Source organism: Vidua macroura, chromosome 11 (genome assembly GCF_024509145.1).
Source record: "Vidua macroura isolate BioBank_ID:100142 chromosome 11, ASM2450914v1, whole genome shotgun sequence".
NCBI lineage: Eukaryota > Metazoa > Chordata > Aves > Passeriformes > Viduidae > Vidua > Vidua macroura.
In genome coordinates this window covers 2,341,488-2,361,759 of record NC_071581.1, presented here as the reverse complement: position 1 = coordinate 2,361,759, position 20,272 = coordinate 2,341,488, and the positions used below count along the sequence as shown (strand labels likewise).

The window sequence follows — 20,272 nt, the reverse complement described above, 5'->3', positions numbered from 1 at the left end:
TCTTCACCTGCTCCTTCAAGGTTATAAACCCATAAACTTCACAGTCTATCCTAAATATAATTGTACTGGCAAAATGCCCTGTTAGAATGGCAATGGGAAGTGGATACTTTTTTGGTTGCTTTAGTTATTTCTGTTTTTTTAAAAATCCAAAGTGCCCATTGTCCTGAAGCTTGAGGAAAACCATGAGAATGGGAAAGGCTTCAAATCTCTGCATATATCAAACAGTTCCTTCAACTCCTCATTCTTGACTTCTGCATCACAAGGTTCTTTTGAGGAGTACCAGTGAGGTGGTGGCCTCTTTAAACTGTGCTACAGAGCTGTGGGTTCCTGACCAGGGGAAGGGAGTGTCCTGCCTTCCACTGCAAGCTGGAAAGGAACGTGACAGGGAGTCTGGTGTTTATGGTTTGATAGCTTCTCTGGGTCAGTTTTTGGTTATTTGTGTATGGTTTTGGTTTCTGTTTGTTGGGGTTGGTGTGTTTTAAGCCTCTTTTAGCTGCTGAAGATGAAGGACGGACTGCAACGCTTGGCCAAGGAAGGTATGAACTGTGCAACAACAAAATCCTGTTTGAACTCCTCCTGCCTTCTGGATGGCTCCTGCATTGGTAGTAACTGGAGAAATGTGCTAGAAATGTTAACAAGGGTGATCATTGTGTTTTATAGGGCTACATCTACAGCTTTAGAATGTTCAGCCAGTGGATGCTGACCTGCTGCAATTTGTTCTGTACAGCACCTGGAGCAGGAATGGTGATGTCCCTTGTGCTGACAGCACAAGAGACAAGAAATACCCTGCCATTTGGATTATTACAATAATGGATGGATTCATATGTACTGTGCCATTTGTTTATACTATCCTGTTACATACGTCTGGGAATGAAATCACAGATTTTTCTAAGTAGCAGCTGCTGCAGAGTTTCCTGAAACCCCAGATTTTCAGGCTGGGCCAAGGCAGGCAGGGCTGAGGATACAAACAAGTGCCTGGTTTCAACAATATGAGCTAACAATACCTGAGCCTGCAGCCTTGAGAAGGTGTGGGCAGCCTCGGGGATTCAGGGAGTGCTGAGGGTGTTCAGTGAGCTCTGTGGTTCAGAAAGGAAACTCACTGCTCCTGCTCCCCTCCTTTGTCCCTTGGAGAGAAACCCTGCATGCAGAGAGGCTGGAGATAGCCCAACAAGGGGTGTGTTTGTCCCCATGCTGCCCTTCATCAGTGTTTGGTTACCCAAAAGCTCTGCAAAGAGAACCATGCACGCCACCCCTAGAAAAATCTCTGTGACTGAGGAAAAAATGAATGAACAATGACTGATGCATTAATTTACATCTGTCAAGGTGATTACTGACTGGTTCTATTTCCTCTGATTAATTTAGCACAAGATTCCTACTCTTATTCTTTCCCTGCCCACGGGGTGGATACCCCTGATGAAGCACAGGTTCCCTGGAATGCTTTTTGCAATATTATTCCTCTCTCCAAACAAGTCCTCCTCACCAGCAGCTCCTGAGTCATTGCAGGAGGAGCCAGTACAGTATCTGGTCAAATTATCTGCTGCATGGGCTGTTATCTGCTCATGTCTCAGTTACTCCCAGAGGTGAAATTACAAAGCAGCTGCCAGTTCACTGAAGAAGGATTCCAAGGGAGCAGGATGTCCCCAGGATGAGCTGGGGCAACGCTAGTCCTGGGGCAGGCAATGTAGCTGCAGAATGATCATGGTATGAGACCAGATTAATTACTCATCCCTGCATGTGTCTGTAAGTTAGGAACATATCTTTAATCATTATTTGCCATCTTATTTAACTAAATTGGAATTATACTTTTTTGTTATGGTTGCATTTTTTCAGTGAGGTTTTAATATTTCTTGAAATTTTGGAAAATTGTTTTTTGTTTTTAGTAGTAGTATTTTTTTCCCTAAACTTTAAAAGCAACTTTAAGCAGAGAAATCTAATGTAAAGGTTTTATTTACTCTACAACCACTGTCCTTTGGGTTCTGACTCAAGATAATTCAATATGAGCACATCAAACCCATCTCTGTCTCCTACAAATATATATAAATCTATATTATCATAAATAGTTGCTTGCTATGATCCCAAATCAAGATTAATACAAAATCAGTTTGCCTAATGTTGGCCTTATTTTGCCTTTAATGAAGAGCTCTTCTAATTCTTGTTGGCAATTTCTACTGATAAAATTAAGGGTTTTTTCCCCACTGTGACTTAGTAGAATGCAGCAGGATTTTCAAGTTTCCATAACGTGGTAGGAGAGATGCTGACTTTAAGGCTTGTTTTATTTCCTTTTGTTGGATGCCAGTTTGCTGTGGGTCAGGGAGGGGCTGCTGGCCCAGCCTTTCTTCTGCCAGGACAAAACATCCTGGAGGAGTGTGCTGGGAGCAAAGTGTCCCCACAGAGCTCGGGGGCTGCAGGTGCCCCTCTTCCTGAGGAACATGGAGCAGAGCACTGTGGTTTCCTGTGTAACCAGTCACGTGCCTTTTGCTGGGTTCCAACAGGAAAATCTGTGGGTTTATTTTCTGTCAGCTCCCCTGTTCAACAGCTCTCCACTCAGTGGGAGGAGGTGGCCCTTGCTGGGCTACACTAAAGGAATTTATCACCTGCAGAGCCAACAGAGCTTTTTCTATCCCAGCAGAACAGAGGATGTACCAGGAACTTGGCATCCAAGTGCTCTCTGCCTTTTCAGAAGAAAGGGATGGTGTCAATGCCCAGGAGCAGCCCACACTGGATCCACAAGGATGCTTAGCTCATGAGACAAGGCAGTTGCTCAAGCACCAAACAATAACCTAAATGTGCAGGATTTTAGCACATGCAGACTTCTTTTGGCTTGTTCACTCCTGAAATTCCACACTGGCCTCTGTTAGGACACAGTGTGGTGGGGACAGGCTGCTGGGCAGGCGCTGGCAGGGCTGCAGGGACAGTGGGACACTGGTGGTACCCCACTTGTGTGAGTGGGGCTCTGACTGGAGGCATTTCTGAGGGATTGTCCTTTTGGCTGGTGACTTAACTCTGCCCTTCCCTGGATTCCCTTGTGATTTAATTTAAACCCCAGTGGCCCTTTCTGTGGCACATGGTCTCTGTCATACTCTGTGTTCAGTCACATCCCATTTCTGCACATTTTTCCTACACTTGCTGTGACCTGTGAAGAGGGATGAATTACCAGCACACTGTTTCTTAAGCTGAGCAATTATTTTGAATGAATATTACATGGGTTATGTGAAGATACAAAGTGGGGATAAAGAGACTTGCTATGGAAACAGCTTTTTTTTTTTTTTTTTTCACTTTTCTTTTTTTGATGCTTTCATCTCTTCTGCAGTGGGGATTACTGTGCTATTTATTCTTTATGGTGAAATAACAGTTATGTCTTAGATTTTTCATAGTTTTCTTTATATTCCTTAAAATGTAAGAAATGTAAATTATATTCCTCTACTATCTTTGGATATTTTGTTTTTATTCTGATGATGTCTCCTTTCTCCAGGCAACAAAAATTAAGATGTTGCATTATGCCTGTCTCATTCATGCACTTTTTTCATGTTCCACAGAGTATTTCCAGAATGGAGGTTCTCTAGAACTTTGCAAAGCCCTGCTGCCTACTGTCTCCAGTGTGGCATTTACAGAAAGAAAATGTTTAAAGCCCAACAGAAGCTTGTGGATTGACCTCTCTGTATTTTATTGAAGTGATTAATCTGTCTTTTATTTTCATTGACTGATCTCTGTATTTCTGCACCAATTATTCAATGTGTTTCTGCTGTGCTGCATAAAACATTCCCGAGTAAAACAGTACCGAGAATCAGGAATCCTTCAGCAAAGTACGTGTGCAAAAGAGGCACCTGAGAAGCTCAGGGATCCACACTTTATCCTCTTGGTATTAAACGAGTTATGAAACAAGAAGGAGAAATGAATCTGTGCATTGCTGGCACTGAGCCAGCAGTTTCAGTCTGAGAGGAAGAGAGAGAACAGTGATATTTGTAATCCAGAGCTAAATGCAAATAAGTTCTGTGTCTCTTCGGGAGATCCTTCCCTGAGTCACCGGGGTTCATTTACATTCGGGTGATATCTACAAGAATTTTGCCAACACAGCTTATTACTACAAACATTGTGTCAGTTCTGACATTTCTCTTCACTGGAGAATCCCCAGAACCGCTCTGTTTGTTCCTGGTGGCAGACTTGGAGTCACACAAGGAGCGGTGCCAGCCTCAGCCGCGCCTGCATCCTGCTGAGCTCCCTTCCCCGAGCTCTGCCTCCACAACCCTTTGTGGCCAGGCTGGGAGCAGAAGCTTTTCCCAAAGCCTGGGATCAGCACCCAGATCTGGCTCCTGGAGCACCACAGGCAGGTCCCAGGCCTTCTTCTGGAGCAGAGGCACAAACACGTCACCACCATGGGCTGGCAGAGCGCCCTACGGGGCACCCAGCAGGTCCAACCCCAAACAGGAATTCAGATGAATTCAGCACTCCCAGGGCCAGACAACTGAACCCATGGAAAAGAAAGGTTGTTTTCATCCCTGTAGCTGCATTGAAAGGATGCTTAATTCCCAGACCCTTTTTCCAGTCTAACTCCCAAGTGTGTGTTACAAAGGAGTCGGTGTCAGGAGCATTATCTGAGTTCCATCTTCAACTCTTTGGTCTCCTTTTCCCAGACCTTGCTTTGTGCATTTCCCTGGGTATCCCTCCCAGACAAAAGGATTGAGGCAGGTATTTCCACTTCCTTCCTCAGACAGGGTGTCCTCAGGCTTCCTTTCATTTATAAACATCATTTACAGGTTCTGGGAATTGCTCTTGTTAATGGGAGTCACCGGTGATGCTTAATAAGAGACATCAGAATATTTCCTTGCCTACCACTCCATACACTTTTCTCCTGCCCTGTTTATGTATTTACATGTAATAGGCATTTATTTGTCACTTCTCTCTGGGGAACAAAGCCTGGCAGCTATAAACACTTCCCTTGCAATGCAATCAGAACAAGCCTCTTCTGGAAGCCACCTAGATGAAACCAGTTGCATTATTTCAGTTATGACTCAAGGCAGATTTGAATTTAGGATTTCAAGGAGGTATTATGTCCCCTGGCCCTGCTGGCTGTTTTCTATTCACTCTGTTCACTCTGTATTTTTCATCTTATTCTCAGCTCTACAGCATATATGAGTTTTCCACTAACTCATATTTCATAAAGATAACGTGCCAAAAACTGGAGTTTGCTGTTTTTTATAAAGGTAGTGAAGCTGAGCCTCAGTTCAGGAAGGTGCTTATGTGCATAATTTGTGCTCTGTAAATGCATCCTTGATTTTATTCCTACAAAATTTTCAATTCAGGAGGCACTAAGATTTGTGTTCTAAAACTGTCACTGTTCCACCCCTTTAGATTGTGGGAGAGGGTTTTGCCTTGCTGATGGGCTTGTCTTGTTTTCAGAGTTTCTATTATAGAAGTGTTAAAATCAAAATTACCAGAATGTTGGAAAGTGCTTTTGCTGAAATTCATAGATTCATATAAAAGATGAAGGGAAAGGCATAACAAGGTAACTGTATTAACAAGAACAGTTTCTTGGCTGTGTTTGTGGGTTTATGGAGCAGTCTTCACAAGCTGCCTTGGTAGAAACTTTTAAACCTTGGCTTCTCCCCTGAAAAAGGGCAGCCATTCAGAGAACTATGTTAATATTTATTTCAGAATGTAACAATACTACTGATAATTTCTCACTATGAAGCAGAATTGGTCATTCTTTATATCCTGTCAGATACTTTACTGTGGTTATGTCTATCGTGAAAATGGCTGTATTTAGCAGAACTGAGCATTTTCTATGTTCATGGGACAAGGGGAGTCATCATCACAATGCCTGTCCCATGTCAGGAGGAGCTCGCACTGCAATCTTTGCTTGTCCCTGCTCTTCCTCCTGTGTTAAGGCTCCTGGCTTCCCTCAGCCACTGTCAGTGCTTCCATGGGGAGGCAAAGGGGCCCTGCAGGTTTGTCTTGTTTTCTGTGGGCCAGAACTCTGTGCTCAGTTGTTATTCCTAAGCCCTCTGCTCCTTTTAGCCTCTGAAAAGATAAGCTGTCAAATTAGAGATGCAAAACCAGATAAAAGTCCTGCTCTGCTTAACAGTTACTCGAGGGCTATTGCAATTATATCCTTTGTCATTTCTGCTTACAGAAGTTGGTAGTGTGTCAGTGCGATTTTCTGTATCAGGCAAGATCAACAAATACTGACCCTCAGCAGGCAGTAAAATACTCATTAAATAAAACCCAGTGCTAGCAAATAAAAGAGGAAGAATATGCTGAATAAACATAACTACTGGAAGAAGCAGTCTTCCAAATGAGTCCTTAGAAAGGATAAATAAAAGCTGTAAAAGAAGAGGATAATGTTGTCAATAGTGTTGATAATCCAGACTAAGGTATTCTATTAAATTTATAACCAGCCCAGCAGCAGGATTTTTGTAGGCAGAAGGAATTTTGTTGTGACAGGGAAACAGTAGATAGTGATTTCCACAGCAACCTAAACTCTCCTACTAAACACTGATACATGTTGTGAATGCTCCAAAGAACTGAAACCTGTCTGGAGGTCACAGCCTGGGACTATGCAAGTGGAGAAGTAAGAGTTTCAAGTAGCAGTGAATTCAGAACTTAAACTGCCTGACAAAATTGCTTAAACTATCAGTACAACAAGCAATGTGATACCTTACAAAGCCTGAATTAGTCAGTGTTTATAAAAACTGATTTATTAAGTTGCCCCCAAACTGGATGCTGATTGGGTTGTTTTTTACTTTCCCCCATCACTTTATATTTTTCTTTGGGATGTTTGAGTATTTTTCCTAATAAAGAAGATTGTATAGTAAAGGTATTCCTGAATATAAGGAATAGAATTTTGTTTTTTCATAGACATGCTAGGGTACTATGATACAGCAATTTGCCAAGGTGACAAGTACAGTTACATTCATTTGCTGAGTGAAGAAGTGAAGTTAAAGGCAGCTGAAATGACTTCTCAGAAGGAAATTGGCAGGCATGGGGCAGTCTGGGCATCTTGAGTTGGGATTTCCTGTCAGTGCCTCTGATAACCCTTCCATTTGTGTATCCTTCAGTGGTTCCTTAAAACTAGGTTTTCCCATCTCTTTCAGTGGTGTGTGACAGTATCCCACATATTAAGAGCAAATATTCCCCACTTCTGGAACTTCCCTTTGGAGCTTGTTTCAGGAATTTCTGGCTCTCCCATTTGGACAGTAGGAAGAGCCAGGATGCACCTGCAGGGAGATTGAACCTTTCTGAAATGCCCCTCCTGAGAACCTGCCTGTTTCTGACAATCTGGAGAAGGTCTGTGTGCCTTCCCTGGAACTCCTGGCAAGGACTGGAAGAAACCTGGGTACAAATTTGCAAGAGAACTGTGAAACTGCACATTCCTTTTCTTCAGCTGGACCAGCTCTAAAAGGGTGTGCAATGAAATGAATGAAAACAAAGAATGCAGTAGTTAGGTTACTATTTAATGTTTTCAATATTTAGTATTTCAAGTTCTGCTGTGTTTATGCAATAGATGTTTAAATAACAATACTGTGCCTCTCTTGAAATCAGCTTTTTGGACAAGAACTGTCCAAAAACCAAGTCTGGACCGTGGTCGAACATATCTGCCTCAACAGTCTCCTTTTTTGTTTCTTGATTCTGTTCATCATCCTAGTTGACTCCAGGCAGGATTACCTAGATAGGATTTTCCATGGGCAGGATTATAGACATGACTTTCTATAAAGCTGCTGGAGAGGGATGGAGGATGGAGGTTATGAATCCCCAAGGCCTGAGGTGCTGCCCAGAGAGGCAATCTGGGGGCTTGGCTGTGGAGATACTGCTCTTGGAACAAAGAGAAACCTCCTGTTAAAGTGAGCTTTAAGTAAAATCTTCATGACAGAATAATTTTAAGCTCTTGTGCAGTGTTTAATTACTCTACTTATAAAATGAGAAGTGTCAAATTACATAAAACAGATTTTTTTCAAGATGAAAGCCTCCACTCATGTAACCCTTGGGACTGGGAGCAATGATTACACAGGTTGTGATTCTCTTTGGTTTCAGTGGGGTGAATTCTTTGGTTCCCATGAAAATGTATGTTTAAACCTGAAGCAGAATTTTACCCTTTCCATCTACTTTCTCATGGTTTCAGGAAAGTCTCTAGGTAGAAAATACAGCCTAAAAAAAGGAGATAGGTAAACTGAGACACTAAAAGCTCAAATCTTTTTGTGCTTTAGCTTCATGCTAAATGAGTGGTGGAGGAGGAGGCAAAGGGGAGATGAAGGCAAGAACATCTTAAGTGCTACAGGTCAGCACCACTTTTCCAAGAGTAATTTCTGAGAAATGTCTGGCTAACCCTTGAGCAAAGGTCATACATTTGATTTCCTCTTCCAGCCAGGGAAATTTTAGCTTGTTTTCTCAACTGGAACAAATCCATGCATTGCTTCTGAGGACAGTTTCCCCTGAATGCATGCAGGACAATGCTTTTGTTAAGTCCTAGAAGTGGTTCTACTTCCCATCCAAGAAGATTTAACAGCAAAAAACACCCTCAATCAGAAAAGAGAGCAGAGGAAAGAGAAAGGGAGAGGAAGAAAAAGACAAGAATGTATTTTTTTTGTCTAGGGATTCTGGTTGACGGAGCAAGAAAGGACTAGGCAAATATATTCATACTTGAATATACACTTGAAACAGTTAATACTCTTTCCCATTAGGCTGAATTTCATGGTAGGTGCACATTAAATGCAATACTTTTATGCCAGGGCTTTGCTTCCTAAATGCTAAAATTAAGCTCTCAGAGTAAGCTAGGAAATAATGATTCTGTTTCTGAAAGCCAGGACAGCTATGGAGGGTAAAGATTAACTGAATTCTGGGAACCTATCCTGCAATATGAAATTTTTATTTCAACATTTTTTTTTTCTTTTGAAATTAGTCAGCATGATTATAACAATTTATTTCCTAAGCTGTCCCCGAATTGCATGCTGATGGTTTTTTCCTTTCCCCCCTCCTTTATCTTTTTCACCTAGGACTTTCCATGGGCAGAATAATATACATGACTTTCTATAAAGCTGCTGGAGAGGGATGGAGGTTATGAATCCCCAAGGCCTGAGGTGCTGCCCAGAGGCAATCTGGGGGCTTGGCTGTGGAGATACAGCTCTTGGAACAAACAGAAACCTCCTGTTAATGTGAGCTTTAAGTAAAATCTTCACAACAGAATTATTTTAAGTTTTTCTATGCAGTGTTTAATCACTAATAAAATGGGAAGTATCAAGTTATATTTGATTGTTTTTTTTTTCTGCACGAAGCCCCTCCTGTGCAGAGCTGTGTGTGTTTGTGTGTACACACTCAGCTGTGGGAAGCACACACTGAGGGCTGCACTGGAGTCCTCTCCATGAGTCACACACGTGGCTTCTCAGGCTGTTGTTGGTTACTGTGATGCCCTAAACAGCCTTTCAGGAATTTTGGAGCATCGCTCAGCACACCAGGACTGATATTCTTACATAGCTAGAATGCCCAGGAGCCATGGCTGGGAAACTGCATGTGTGAGGTGCTACAAAAAGAACAAACATTCCCTCCTCCCACATTCGTCTTGTTTGCTCCACCACTTGTTCAGGCTCTTCCTGTGCTATTGCCTGGTTTGTGGCAATAGCACAGATGTTTTCCACCTTTCAGCAATATGCTGAACATATGATGGAAATCCATCCTGGAATCCAGCCTCCCTGGGAAGTCCACTCTTACTCTCAGCTGATACTGTGGATGCTAATTTTGAAGACCCAAGTTTTTCTTCTCTTCCTTCCCTGAAAATTCACTTCACTGTGGCTGGCTACAAAGCTTTTTCTGCACATGCCTAGGTCTGAAAGGATGTGTAAAATACTGTGGATCCTCTTTGTTTTACAAGTACCATTCTCTGTGTAAGCCCTGGGGAATGTCTCTCCCTGTCTCAAACAGAAGACATGGGATGTCTCTGCCATTTGCTCATGATTGTTCAAACAGCACTGCCAAGAGCCCCAGTGTGACCAGACTGCCCCCAACAGTCGTGGATCTCCTCAGAACCCCGTGGCTTCATTCTCACAGCTGTGGCCTGAGATTTCCATGAGTTTTGTGACAGTAAAATTGGTGTGATATGGCTGAGAAAGAGCTGCCAAGTTTGAGTTTCCCCTTTCCTCAGGATTTATTTCTGAACTCCTTCCTTAGCATGTCTTTCTGCTTTGCCCTTCTCATTTCTGAGATCCTGCATGGCTGATACAAAGCAATCTCTTATCTAATGAGTGCTGAGGCCTCCTGGTCACTGCTGTAGACACACCAATGAATCTGATTTTATCACTACCAGAACAAAGGGTTTGATTCCCTCCGAGGACCAAGAACAGGAATACAGGATATTGGATTAGGCACTAATGGCACAGTGGGCAGGAGGTTTTTGAAAGACATTTCCCTTTCCCTCTATCATTATTTTGCTTCTGTGGCTGATGAGCTGCCAGTGTTCTAAGAAGCAGATCTCATAAGTATTCTTTAGTGACAGGCCAATCCAGAAGCCCCTGCAGTGAATGCACTGTGGACACATGTAACAGACTGAGGAACTTGGCCATTTATGTCTCAGTTTAAAGAAAAAAACTTTCTCAGACCAAAAATGGAACTGGACTAACAACCTTCTAATGGGTATACAGTGGGAAAGCTTTTTGTTTTCAAACCTGCACAAAGCACAACCTTCCATGCGTTGGGATTCTAGAATCTGAATTTAGGGTTTTGTTTAAGGGCCTGAATAATCACACAGCTGTAGTTTAAACCTAAGTACCATCAGAGAAGATCTAGTCCAGTCCAAAGGAAAGCCCCACCATGCTTCTGTGATTAATTTTTAAGAACTCCAGCAGTGACAGGAATGATTGACCAGTTTTCAGACTAATGGGGGAGTTTTCTTGGGGCAACAGGAAATACATCCCAATACTTTGGTTCCTGTATTTTATCCCAGTTCTCTGGGTGACTGGTCTGTTCTGTTAGTTGATAGCTGAGACTAAATTGTTGGGTTTTTTTTCTAAATAAATTTGCACATGGTAAGCTTCCCTGGGAAACCCTGTACAGCTGTAGTCCACCAAAAATTCCATGATCTCAAAAGCTAGTGATAGATTTGCTTGTGAGTAGAAACAAAAAGCACTTAAGTCCTGCTTGTAGGCATTTGCTGGGGGAGTAAACAGTTTTTCAGAAGCACCTGAAATGGTCCTCATTTCCCAGTTTAATGTATGTTTGAAAGTAAATTTATGGTACAGAGTTTTCAACAGGGTTCCACAAGATAAAGGAATTCTTTAAGGTGCTGCATAACCACCAGTTGCCGTTACTGTTCATAACACAAACTGTTTTAGAAGTGCTGTTTCAGCCTTACTGAAAGATATTTGGGTTTCTGGAAAGCCAGAGGTGAGGGAAAGAATTGGAACAAAATTGAAATAGAGCACACCAACATAACACAGTAAAGCATGTTATCAGCATTGAAAGGCCTTGTGACTTTGATAAATATTCCAGATAATGCATTTAAGAGATGGAGTTCTGCACACCATGTGGCTCTATCACCATCTGCCTGGCACTGTAATTAATTGATTCTATCACAAAATTGCTTTGCTAATTAGATGGAACACAGTCTGGTAGCAGTACTTGAAGGGTTCATTTGCTGGCCTGGTGAGTGCTGTGCAATATTTCGGTGTCCAATCCTTCCATGAGAAGCAGGGATTGTGATCCCAATGGCACTTAGGGACACATCCCTCTCTGCAGAGGACAAGGTGTGGGCCTCCTGTGTTCACACATTTTTAGGCCAAAGAAGTAATGTCAAACCTACTTAGTCAGGCTCAAGCTGTTAGCAAGAACAGATGCTGGTGAAGATCTTCTACCTGATAGTTCTTCCCCTTTTACTGGGGGTTATTCTCCCTGGAACTTTTGAGGTTCACAGAAGACTTCCTGATAAGCTGCAGGGAAGATCTGAGGAGCTGATTCAGCCTCCTGTTGAAATACAAAGCTGTCCTTCCTGGCTGCTAATGAAGAAGAACTTTGACAAAGACTGTTTTCACTGGCAGCTCCAAAGGTGGAACATGGCTTTATTCTGCTAGATTTTTACAGTGTAGAAATTATTGGTTTGTAATACACTGAAAATGGAAATGTTAACCTACCTATGCACTAGTTTTACATTATGATTTTATGATGAGAATTACAAACTTCCAGCCCAGTAGAAATTAATTTCTAAACATCTGCTTAGCATCCATTGAGGCACTTGCAGTCAAGGAACACCATATTGCATGGCAGAGATTTGGACTACAGGTTTTGTTTGGGTTTAAAAAAGCCTAAACAACAGCTGTCTTCTTCCTCCTCCTTTGCAGTTAATTCATCATAACTGCAGTGAGTAAGAGGTCCTGCTGCTCCCTGCTACTGTGAGTCAGAAACACACAGAGCAGTGGGAGCACTGCTGGCCACCAGCACTGGGAATCAGAAAATATTGTGTCACACCTTGCCCTTGAGGAAACAGCCATTTAGCAGAAGGTTCCAATTTCCACTGGGAATCTGAGTGTGAGTGTGGGGGATGCAGATATGACCTCTAAACAAATGTGGGGAGATGATGGCTGTAGGGTTTTAGTACTGATAGTCTGATAGCTGTAACTTTATATAGAGTCCTGCACTTGCCTATTGTTAAAAAAAAAATTAAAGTCACTTAAAGCCATTTATCAAAAGATTTTTAGCTTGTTGAAGTAATAATATGAAAGTAAATTTTAACTATCTATCTATCTATCTATCTATCTATCTATCTATCTATCTATCTAATCTATTCCTGCTTTTATCTATATAAAATCCTTCTCAATTGAAAAAAGGTGACAATCCCCATGTCTCTGAAAATCTCTAAATAAATAAACAACAATCCCAGGTGGTAGATCTAGTTGTATGCTTAATCAGCGCCCTTTAGCAACATGAGGAATTGTCCAAGGACACACAAGTAATGGATAAGTGATATGACTGACACAAGCCTTAAAGGTATCTATTGATAATGATTTAACAGAAAAACATGCTATAATGAAACTATACTCTCTTCTTGGTTCCTGGTTTTTATTATTTATGGGTTTCATAAGAAGTAGATGAAGATTTTGTTGGCCAAAATAAAAAGAAAATTAAATTTCTGACTCGAGATACCATTAACTGTAAAGTAAATGTAACGAATCTAAGATGAGAAAGAATAATGATAACTAACATGTAAAAGTCAGGCATTTTCATTCATGCTTTATGGTTCAAGGATGTAGTTCTTTAAAATGACTGTTGCTGTCAGAGGACAACACAAGCTGCTTGGATCCTGCTAGGGTGTCCTAAATGTCCTAAAATATATTAGGATGAAACAGGTGTATCAAATATACCAAATACCAGATCTATTCTGAAGGAACCAAGGTGTTTTCTACCCTGTGGGCTAAATGTTTAGATGCCAGTATTACAAAAGCAGAAAGTCAGAAATCAGAACAGTGAATGATTCAAATTGAGTGCCTCTATCCTGCACACAGATAGGAGGAAAAGTAGTAAATATGATAAATATATATATGTTTAGATATATACTCATCCCCAAGATATTAGGTAATAAGTATGGTATATAATTATATACCATATATTATATATAAAAATACATATAATATATATTTATTATAGATACTATATATTTATTATATACACATATATATTATAGATATAAAATATGTAAGGTACCTGACATAATGTTACCTATACATTAGTCACAAAGGTGGGGTTTTATACATAAGTACTTTTTCATGTGCTGATTTGCCACATGCTCATTGATGACTCCCTAATGTGAACACAGCTGCTACTGAAATGTGCCTGGCAGCCTTTGGATTCTGTCTGGCTCTGTCCTGCATTCCTGGGCAGCAACAGTGCTGCTCTGGGCAGGCTGGTGAAACAGAGATTTTTGGAGTTCACTTAAGTTAACAAAATGAATTAAGAATTTATATTCTAGCTTGTAGAGTTATGTGTTAAATTTTAACCTTTTACTTAAGAAACCTTTGCCATGGTACAAAGGGCATAAGAAAATGCAAATTTCTGAAGCTTCTTGCATAAAGAACAATACCAGAAAGGACCGAAGATGCAAAGAACCCAGATAAAGAAGCTCCCCTGTCTCCAAGCCTATCAAGACTGCCAGACGTACACGAGAAACACTGAAGGACCGAAAGCGCACGCGCAGAGAGGAAAAGTTCAAAAGTTCAATCATGAGGAAGACCACGATCTTCAGCCTCAAGAGACCACCAGAGACCCCCGTGCGACCACCACAGCAAACCACGCGTGCCCAGAAGGGCGTGGACCTATTTAGCATGAGAGGCGGAGACAAGCGGGGCCAAGTGTTGAATATGCATGAAAAAGTTGTGCAATGCATTGGATATGGAACACCTTTGGGAATAAAGGTGTGGGTCAGCCTGAGGCTCGGGGCACAAGTTTTGGAGAGCTGTCTCACTTGTGGCTGGCGCTGACATACATACCCACTTCATAACTACCCCAGGGTGTGGAGTCTATTTATTTATTCTGCATATCACCTCACTGGCACTGAGGGAATGCTGCACCAGGGTAACTCAGGGGAGCTTTGCTGTGGCTGCTGCTCTCTGACAGGTCTTGCACGGTGCTTTGGCCGTTGCCTTGTCTGGAGTGTTTCTGTGTCTGCGGGGCGGCAGCTGCTGGTGCCTGAGGGGTGACTCTGCTCCCAGGGTCACTTATGAACAGTCAGTGTGTGAAGACTGAAGATCATCAGTCCTTGCACTGACAAACAATGAATTTTCCCCCAGGCAGTTTCTGAGTTCTGTGTACTCCTGTAACTACTGCAAATGCTCTGTTGGTTTGGAGCTCTTAGTGGCTGTAATGTGTTCAGAGCAAACCTGTGAGTACTTGACTCTAATTTTGTCAGGTGTCATTCCTGTAGATTTTTACTAGCAGTGAAGTGACAGCTTTGCATTTAGAAAAAAATATATTTACATATATTAAGAAGATTGTTGCCAGTCACTACTTTATGCACACCTTTACAGAAGGGCAGAAAATAACACATTCTTATGTGCAATGTAATTAATTCAAGGTTATTATGGGATCCTGGCAAAATGCAAGATCATCCAAACTGGTGTTCCCATTAAACCTTTCACAGCTGCACCCAATATGTTTTCTCAGAGGAAAAACCACAACCCCATGTCTAGCTGTAATCTCTGCTGATCAGGTTATGAATTCAGAGTGTAAGAACCTGAGATCTTGCCTAAATTCAGGTCTCATGTTTCTCCCATGCACATTAACTGTAATCCCTAGGAATTCTCAGTGTAAAGTCATAAGCTTTTGTGCTCCTTGGATCTAACCTACTTGGATGCTGCTCTATTGTCAGAGTGTTGTGTGGGGCTGGAACTGCTCTGGGCAGCCTGGGAGTGGATGGTGCTGAGCAGGGATGGCGGTGAGGGCCTGCTGTCCACACTTTGCACGTCCAGAGGGTTTTACTTGGCATTTTTCTTCCATGTATCTCATGCCCATTTGAGGATGGAGGGTACTAGGCTCACCCTCAAATCTCATTTTTTGGGTTACTTTCACCTGAAGTGTCTTTACAGGCCACTGCCATTGTAACCTCTGGTCCTTCTGCATAATTGAGGCCACGCTCTTCTGTGTAAAATGTCATGGTAACTGAAATCCACAAGTGATTAGTGACAGCATGTGATCAATGCTATTTGAGTGTAGAACAGAGGTCTAAAAGCAGTTTGTCTCTTAGATGCTGTTAGTCACAAAGTGGGTATGCTAAAAGGAAGGGTTCAGTGTTAAAACTGTAGCTTGACATTAACGTGTAAACATAACAAGGCAGGAACTGAAGAAGCTGAGGTGGTTACATCTCCAAGTTTGCTTGTAAACAGCAGCTGCTGAGACTGCAGCACCCTTGTGTTCATCACAGATCTTTCAACACCTCCTTCAACTCCTTTGCAACGAATCTGGTTTTAAAACAAATGGCTAAAACTGTCTGCACTCTGTATCAAAAGTACCCCATGACTCCTTTAAATACACTGAATATCTCTAGCAGTAATTCTGCCCTCTCCCCTGGCCAAGCATCACTTGAATCAGCTGTGAGGTGGTTTGGTTATTCACATTCCACTTCCAAATGCAGAGGCCCAGCCAGCAGCCACTGCTCTGCAGAGCTGCCAGTGCCTAATTGTTTCTGGCAATGGAAACTGCCTTTCTTAGGCTTTTTTTCTTCCTTCTCCCTCCTCAACTGGCATTTCAGGACAGTAGCTTTCATAATACATTAGCTTAATGCACTCTGAGCTTGACCACAGCTTCCATTCCCACTGCTGCCTGAACCATACATGGTCCTTGAACTCAGCATTCAGTACAAATTATTTAGACAGATGAATAAATAAGCCTCTAAATATCCATGTCCTTGCAACAGCAAAACCAGATGAAACCTATTGTTCAGAGCAGCCTATTGCTGCAGACACTGAGTTGATGAGCAGATGGATTCACATTCACAGAATGTGGGGGCATGATTCAGGAAAGTGAAGGGTAACTCACTTGAGCAGAGTTTCAAGGACATGTGGACTCTGCCACAGTCCCTTTTCTAGTGACAGCAGAGCCAGTGTAAGAGGCAGAATCTGTCACCACAGTGGGGTTCATTTTTACTCAGCAGAAGGCTCAGTTCATCTGAAAGGAGGAGAAACAATAGATGATTGTGTAACAAGCAATTCCTTCTGAAAGTCAATCTTGCTGCTTTTGAAAGGCCCAGCTGGATGACAGCTTTCTCTGCTTTGTCAGACCTGAAAAGGGTCTCAGACTGAAACAAACCCTTCCTCTCCTGTTGTTCCAGGCATTTTCCGTGGGTTTGAGCCAGATGAGGTCCAGGTGAAGCACATCAGGGAAGTCACAAGGCTGCAGTGCCTCTGAGCCTTCTGGCTGCCTGACATGCTTGAACACCCAAACAAAAACAATGCATCTTCGCCACAGCTGAACACACAAAATGGTTAAATGGGAAAAAAAAGAGATCTGTTATTGTCTGTAAACCTGAAGGACTGGATTAAGACCTCCTTAGCCGTAAGCGTAACTGTCATAGTCCCTTTCCAGTTTCACAATTAAGGGTAGGAACTGAGTCTGACAGAGTGGGGAAGGATTTTTTCAATATTCTTAATAAAGCCTTGGGTGAATTTATGGAGACATAAACTCAGGGCTGGTTTGCAGAGACATGAAATCCTATCCAGTAAGGTCTGCAGCTCTGTCTGAAGCCAAATGTTTTACTGGCCCCTCAGTTAAATGATTGAAGATGTGTTCCAGGGTTACTCTTGATTTTGGGGAGCTGAGAAGAAAACTGAATCACTCCTCTCTGCCTAGAGAGGGGGAAAAAAGTAATTTTCTCTTGTCCTTTGACAGTGCACTGGGGTTCCTTTTATCTTTATGCACAGAGACAGCAGTGAACAGACATTTCCTTCTCTCAAAGGAGAGATGGTAAGAGCCAGAAAAGCAGTTTCAGGTCATGCTAATATTCACCTGTACAAAATATATTTGCATTGAGAAATGGGAGTGTGGGTGGGACTGGTGTCACTAGTCACATCTGAGCAGGGCCACCCCTTCCCATGCCAAAAGCAAAAAGGTTCGCCTGCAGCAGCAGCAGTTTGGCTTTTCATGTCCATTAACATTCAAACAGCAGCTGCATGACATAAAGTTTAATGGGAATTGGGGTATCTCTGAAAGGAAGTATATGGGGCTTTCTTCTATGTTTTACATTTCACAATACAAAATGGAATTTCCATGGAATTTCAGTGTCCCACTGAACCATCTAAACCACTGAGCAAATAACTGAAAAAAGAACTTGTCATGTAAATATATTCCAGTTTCTTAGGTTACAGATCTATTAACATACTATAAGGAACAAACAAAATTATGGAGATCAGGAAGTCAGAAAATTCTTCAGGAAAAGAGAGGTAAAAACTTCCTACATTATTCAAAGAATATATTATTTTATAATTTTTCCCCATTTCACCAGAAGAGCTATTGAAGGTGATCTTGTTTGGATGGTACAAAAAAAGCAAATAATTGTCTGACAAGTGCATCTGAGTGTGCACTGCCACATGTAGAGTCTTCCAGTAAAGAAAAAGAGAAGTAAGCCAGACAGAAAATTATTCATTAATGACTAAATTAAATATTTTTAAGTTTGGTAAGGAAGAATTTTGTGCAGAAAGATTCTTTGGAAATCAGCTTTACTTTTCAGCAGAGTATAATGAATTCAGATTGCATCCAGGCCACTTCATGTGAGCAATCTAAAACATTCCAGAGGCACACAAAGGTTCAGGCCCAGCTTGAAGAGCACGAGCTCTGGAGCACACAGGCTCAGAGGTGCAGGCTGGTACCCAGCAGAGCACAGGCACGGCTGCTACATGAGCTTTGTTACCTCTCCAGTATTTTTTATTTGGAACCTTTTGTCACCTTTGCAGCTGGAAAATCCTGCAGTTTGGGTAATTGCTCCTGATTTCCCCTCCTGCACAGCTGCTCCAGGGGAAGATGGCAGTGTCCCCAGTTCATAAACATCACCAGGACTGCCACAGCAAATCTCAGCCTGAGCCCTTGCACTTGGCACCTCTGCCACCTCCCAGAATCACTGTGTACCTTCAGAACATTGTGCTGCACCTCCCAAACAGCCTCTGCATTTCTGGCAGGCATCTCAGACAATTCCAGGTAAAATCGCATGGAATTCCCAGCAATTAATCAATTAATGTTGTGGGAGTTCCTGTCTGTGCATGGGTTGTTTTGCTTGTTTGTTCGTGGGTTTTTTTAAGGGTGTTATTTGTTTGTTGCTTTGTTGGGTTTTTTGTTTTTTTTTTTTTTTTTTTTTTAGAGTTAATAAAATGAGAGAAGCAGCAGCTAAGCAATAATAACTTTGTGGTGCCAAGGGTAGTCCTTGTGTAAATGGGAACAACTTTTATTGGTGTTGGACTGGTTGCACAGTCATTGCAAATGTCAAACAGAAAAATGATGCAAAGGGAAAACATAATTTGTTAGGAAATTTATTGTCGTAATTGGTCCTGGTAATAATTGTCATAATAATTGTCATATTAATTTTCATATGTAAGTAATTGTCACATGTAAGTAATTGGTGGTATCTTCCATAAATCTGTTTAATTCCTAATCTAGTTCCAAGTTGCCCTAATGATTTTAAACCTCTATGAAGTTGCTTCAGTTTACACCCTTTTGTATCTTCACTGTGCCTGTTTTCACCAGTTCAGAACAATTCTCCTCTACCACTGGCTGTGATGTCACCACTTTTTGGACATATGAAAGTTCTCTACAGTTCCTGCAACATAAAATTCCTGTTTTACCTTTCACCACTTCACTGGCTCCACTTTGAAGGCCACTCTAATCCAAACACCTCATGTCCCATGAGGTAATGCTGTGTGCTGTCAGCTGTTGTGGAACTGGGAAAGTCACTTTGGGATCTGGCCTTTATGAGAACACCAGAAACCCACAGTGATGTTTTGTTAGCCTCAGGGAGAACTATTCAGATTGTAAACTGTAAAACATTACATGGGCAGATCCAATTTCCTTTGGACTGAGAAGCAGTGGGGTACAATGATGGTTACAAAAATGGGTGTGCAAACCTATCCCAGCTGTAGCAAGTGCAAATGATGTATTCTGTGAATCCAGATGATACAAATGTCCCATCTGTTCTCAAAGGGAGCTGTAAAATAATCCCCAAAATTATGAACACTAAAAATATGTCAGTGTTCTTTTGAGGAAGAGAGTGAGGCACAGCCAGCAGGCAGGAACAGAGGCATCACAAACTGACTGAGCAAATAATGAGCTTTCAGTTCTTTGCAATGAAAATTCTTTTGAGACTGATTGTTTCACTGGTGGAAAAATGCATTACTTCCCAAGGTGATCCTTCCGTACATGCTGCCAAAAGATATTTTGTCTTCAAAGCATGTTTTAAAACTAAAATTGATTTGAAACCTGTTTTTCCTACAGATGACAGGGAGCTAAGAAGCCTCTCTTAGAGGAGCCCTTTCTGGTTCTTCCCCTGTTCCCATCAGAGAGGGCCATGCAATGGGTGCAGGGTGTGGATTCTAAATCAGCCTACGTCTGATGGATTTAGCAAGTGGAAACTGGGAACTTAGGAACATCAAAATGGCCACGTCAAATTTAGGCTAAGGGGCAGTATTACATAGATGTGATGCAAAAAACTGACCCACAAGTTGAAAACTAATCTGCATCAATATTAAAATACAGTAAAAAAAGGTGATAGTTTGCAGCTAATTTCCCTGTGTCAGTAATTTTTTTAGCCACATGTCCTCTGAAC

The 20,272-nt window shown here is 41.8% G+C and overlaps 1 protein-coding gene across 1 annotated transcript in view; it reads right to left on the bottom strand.

The window, feature by feature from the left end:
- Positions 1-20,272, bottom strand: part of BEAN1 (brain expressed associated with NEDD4 1) — a 55,463-nt gene that overhangs the window by 26,839 nt on the left and 8,352 nt on the right. The window lies entirely within an intron of this gene.